Here is a 5,335-nt window from a genome sequence, read left to right on the forward strand (position 1 = left end):
TTGACCCTTTGCCCATTTTTAAATCAGATTTTTAAAATTTTTCTTATTGATTTTTATGAATTCTTTACATATCTGGATATGATTCTCTTATGGAATATGTTATTTGCAAATATTCTCTCCAGTTTACTTTTTTAAAGGTTATAATCCGTTACTAGATAACAAAATATTAGCGATATTCCCTGTGTTATACAATATATTCTTGTAGATTATTTCATATATAATAGTTTGTACCTTTTGATCCCCTACCTCTAAATTGCCCTTCTCCCCTTCTCTCTCTGCACTGGTAACCATTAGTTTGTTCTCTGTATCTGAGTCTGCTTCTTTTTTGTTACATTCACTACTTGTGTTGACTTCTTTAGATTCCACATAGAAGTGATATCATACAATATTTGTCTTTCTCTGTCTGGCTAATTTCACTTGGTGTAATGCCCTCTAAGTCCATCCATGTTGTTTCAAATGGCAAATTTTCATCCTTTTTATGGCTTAGTAATATTCCCATGTATAGACATACCACACCTCTTTATCCACGCATCTGTTGATGGAAACTTCCATATCTTGACAGTTATAAATAATGCTACTATGAATTGAGGTTCATGTATCTTTCTGAATTAGTGCTTTTTTGTTTTTGTTTTTGTTTTTGATATATACCCAGGAGCGGAATTGCTGGGTCATATGTTAGTTCTATTTTTAGTTTTTTGAGAAAATTCCATACTGTTCTCCATACTGGCTGCCCCAAATTACATTCCTACCAACAATGTATGAGGGTTCCCTTTTCTCCACATTCCATTCTATTTTTGAGAATAGAAGTTAAAGATAAAAAAAAATGTTATCTTTCTACTTTCTGGATGGTATCATCTGTTTTTTAATTTTTTGTCACCTGAGCTTTTGGTGTGGTGTCTAAGAACTTACTCATGCCTTCTTTTTGCTGGTGCATGTGCTCTGGGAACTTCCTGAGAAGCAGGATGAAACAAGAAGCTAGTAAATTTGTGCTGCAGGTGGTTGCTGAATCCCCCCGTGTTCTGGACCACCCTCCTTCTCCGTGGTCTGCTCTCCAGACAGACCCTCTCTGGATCACCCTTTCAATAGTGACATGCTTCCCTCAGCATCTGCAGAGAGCAACAGCTTCTGCTGTCCTGTCTGGAGGAAGGGATCACAGGTTTTACACCTCTTTGCCCTTTTTATCCTCCCCCTGCAAGCTCACTTCAGAGGTTTCTGTCCTCCTGATGTCTGGGCTCTTCCAGAATTTTGCCTTGGAAGCTTCCTTGCTTCCTGTTGCTTCAAAGCAACTGCAGGTACCTAGGTTTCTGCTTTCTCTGGTCCACCAGATCAGTTACCACCTTCTCAGGCCCTCTTGATTTTGCCAACTGTGGTAGACATCTTTCATCTGCTGTTATCTTTTCATGTGTGTTCTTTGTGCTTGAAGGTTTATACCTTTTAACTTTTCAAACTGTTATGTTCATGCTATTTTATGAAGGAATAGACATAGACTTGCGTTTGCAATCTACCTGTATCAGATGAGGTACAGTGAGGATGGGAAAAACCAAGCTGGGCATTTCAATCAGAGATTTATTTATTTATTTATTTATTTATTTATTTATTTGTTTGTTTTTAATTGAAGTATAGTTGATTTGCAATGTGTTAATTTCTGGTGTACAACATAGTGATTCAGTAGTACGTATTCCTTTTCATAATCTTTTTCATTATAGGCTATTACAGTGTATTGAATATAGTTTCCTGGGTTATGTAGTTGTGGTTGTGTATCTATTTTACATGTAGTAGTTAACATCTGCAAATCCCCAGCTCTCAGTTTATCTCTTCCTACTCCCTTCCCGCCTTGGAAACCATAAGTTTTTCTTCTATGTCTGTGAGTCTGCTTCTGTTTTGTAAATAAGTTCATTTGTGTAAATTTTTTAGATTCCACGGATAAGTGATATCATATGGTATTTCTCTTTCTCTTTCTGGCTTACTTCACTTAGTATGACAGTCTCCAAGTCTATCCGTGTTGTTGCAAACGACATTATTTTATTCCTTTTTTATGGCTGAGTAGTATTCCATGGTATATATATCCCACAACTTTTTTTTTTGATTAGTCATAGTGAGATCTTCATTTAAAAATCCCATCTGCCAAGTTAGCATTTTCCACCAGCTCGGGGTGCAGAAATGTTCATAGGCTTCACAATCTTTTGCTCAGGTGCTGCCTTTGTGGGAGCCTTTGCAGCAGCCATTTCTGTCTTTTTAGGTGCTTGCTTAGCCTTTTTTCTTCCTTGGCAGCCCTGACAGCCTGTTCTCATTGAGCCTTCCTAACTTCAGGCTTATGATTCCTCTTGGCCATTATATCAGCAAGAGATGTACCAGTTATGGCCCTCTGGAATTTGATTGCACGGCAGGTTCTTTTCTTTTGAATTTCTTCCGACCGTCCCTTTTTGGGCTTTCTTCTGTAGAGGACAGTCCAGTTGATCTGCCGAGGATTCCTCTTGGAAAGGAACGCCGGCCCACATTTTGCGTTAAGAAATTGGAAAATCTTCCCGTCGGTCCTCCCATGTCCTGGGTAGATCCTGTACGCCCTGCAACTGCACAGCTCGAACTTCATGGCTGCGAATGGGCCAGGAGAAGGGAAGACAGCGAAGAGCTATCCCACAACTTCTTTATCCAGGCGTCTGCGGATGGACATTTACGTTGCTTTCATGTCTTCATCTTTCAGTCAGAGGAGGTTTACTACAGGGTACTGGTTACACAGGTGTTGGAGGGCTGAGAGAACAGAATAAAAGGAGCCCTGCAGTAGCTCAGGTGTGTGGAAACGCAGGAAGCAGCCCTGTCACAGGTTATCCTCCAACAGACGCCCACAGCTGAGCCCCTGGGCAGCAGCGTTGGAACCCCTGCCGTCTGCGCTCCCTTCAGGGAAGCTGCCCCTGCGGGGATGGGGCAGGGCACTTTGGCTTCTCCTCCTGCAGACAGCTAACTGTGAGCTCAGGGCCACATCCACAGCTCCTGTTCTGGGACAGTGCCCCCTGCTCAGCTCTCCCCTGAGCCGCGCTGGCCACACAGGGGAGTTTATTCACAGGAGCAGAAGGAACCACACTTCTTACAACAGAAAGTCTGCCTTCAGCCTTCGCAGGCTGATCAAGGGGTCACTCACTCCGCTGGTTCTCACTGTGACTGGTCTGGCATGAGATGGCTCAGCAGGGCCTGTACCTCCCTGCAGACGGAGCCCCAGGCCTGGCCAGGGCTGGCCTCTGACACCAGCTGCAGGCAGCCCCCCACTTCTGTCGTAAGGGAACATTGTCTTGTCATTGTGTTCACAGGCCTTCTTCTCATCAGAGAGAACTGGTCAGAGATGTGGGCTGACTGGCCGAGGGCTCCCCATTCTTTTTTGTAAAATTAATTTTATTTTTATATAATTTTTTATTAAATTTATTTATATATAAGAACACATTTTATATAGTTTTTTATTTTTAAATTTATTATTATTACTATTTTTTTAATGGAGGTACCGGGAATTGAACCCAGGACCTTGAGCATAGTAAGCACGTGCTCTACTGCTGAGCTATACCCTCCCCCCACCCCGTTTCCTTGATTATTCATTTATTCAGCAAGTGTCTCTGAGTGCCACTGTGGGTCAGACACAGCGGATGCTGGGGAGTCCTTGGGATGTGGGTTCCGGGCAGTGCACCTGAGCTGGTCACGGCAGGTGGAGAAGCAGGTAGGTGAGTGGGCGGTGCCTGGAGGGCAGGCTGGAGCCAGGATGGGGGCCTCGGAGGCGGGAGGGGGCTGATGGGACCGCTGGGCCCAGGTTGTGCAAACCTTGTGAACCACAGCAAGGAGTCTGGACTGCATCCTGGGGCCATCAAGGGATGGGAAGCTTTGAAGCTGCGACATGTCCAACCTGTCCTCTAGGACCACTGTCACATAACGGGCCAGGAAAGGCCTTTGGGACCGTCCTCTGCACAATAAACGATGATCTTATCTACACCTGTCTCTTCTGTAGAGAGGGTTCTTGGGAAAAAAATTCTTTCGCACCCGTTTGAAGGAAGGCTGCATTATCTACGTACTAAAGACTGCTGCCCCAGTTTGCTGTGATAATTAGCTTCTTTTATATCACTTGCTAATACTCTTTGGGTGTCCAGGTTGTTTATTAAGCAAAAGATGCTATGTGTATATTTCACAAGGCCCATAATTGCATATGCCTCGTGTTTGTCTCAAATCCCTTTAAAACATACCAGGCAGCCGGCAGTGTGTTATCTGAGAGGACGTATTGATACTTTCCTAAATTGCCATGTTTGCATTTCTTCAGCAGATTTGAGCTATGAAAAATACTCCAATAGATTCTTATTGTTCTGTTAATTGAAGTGTTTCTGGCCTGAATATAGAATCAATGGTTAGTGCACCCATGAATAATCTTTCGGGACATAATGAAGACCCACATCAAAGGCATTGGCAAGAAAGTTCTAGAGGAGAGCTTTGGCCACCCCAACACTGGGGGAGGGAGGGAGGAGCAGGGGTAACTGCTATATCATGCTGGGGGGTTTTCCAGTGGAATAGTCGCATCTTGACACCATGATCAGAATCAGTGCATTTTCCTGAGAAATTTCTGCAGTTTCGTTGTTTATAGGATCCACCGGACACAGAGATTTGCTGGCTGACCTGACTAACGCTGTTGGATTGAACCTCTTTTTACTTTTTGTTACACTTAATTTTTTTAGGGGGGCAAGTTCTTAAATCAGTCGTTTTCTGTAATCAATTTCACTAACCAAGAATCTGATAATTGCTTTTGATAATCATTTACTTATCAGGTAAGTTCCCGTTTTTCACAGTCTAATTTTTTTTCATAGTCAATGAAGACTCTAATATTTTTGTAGAAATCTAACAGACTAATTTCTTTTTCTTATAACCTATGTCTCTTGTCATTTTCTATACAAACTTTAAACATTTCTGTTTATATTGTTAACTTTAAGCCTTTTTTCCTAATGTACCTGGAAGTTTTACTGTCACTTTTTGAAATTCATTTTTAAAAAAATTATTAGTTTTTAAATTGAAGTATAGTCAGTTTACCATGTTGTGTTAGTCACAGTCTAATCTGAACCTCGTAACGCCTGTGTACAGTTTGAACGACAGCAGTGATCCCTCTTGATAAACTGGGACACTGGGACTCAAGGGTAGCATGTTTCTCCAGGTTCACACAGTGGAGTGAGCCAGGCAGCGAGAGCCTGGGTTTCTCCCTGCAGTGCTGGTTTTGAAACATCATCTCCAGGGATGAATGTGCTTTGGGGCGAAGATCAATGACTTGTTTTATCACAAGATCTCTGGAATTGCCCCTCTGTGAGAATGCTGACACGAG

General features: G+C 42.5%; 1 non-coding gene and 1 pseudogene across 1 annotated transcript; both read right to left on the minus strand.

Annotated features, from left to right (window-relative positions):
- Positions 1–2,129: 2,129 nt before the first annotated feature.
- On the minus strand, positions 2,130–2,590 carry LOC140696537 (large ribosomal subunit protein eL24-like; annotated as a pseudogene).
- An 892-nt stretch (positions 2,591–3,482) lies between these two features.
- TRNAS-ACU (transfer RNA serine (anticodon ACU)) lies at positions 3,483–3,555 on the minus strand. Its single transcript has one exon. It is a non-coding gene; the product is annotated as a tRNA-Ser (tRNA).
- Between the last annotated feature and the right edge of the window lie 1,780 nt (positions 3,556–5,335).

This window comes from Vicugna pacos, chromosome 5 (genome assembly GCF_048564905.1).
Source record: "Vicugna pacos chromosome 5, VicPac4, whole genome shotgun sequence".
NCBI lineage: Eukaryota > Metazoa > Chordata > Mammalia > Artiodactyla > Camelidae > Vicugna > Vicugna pacos.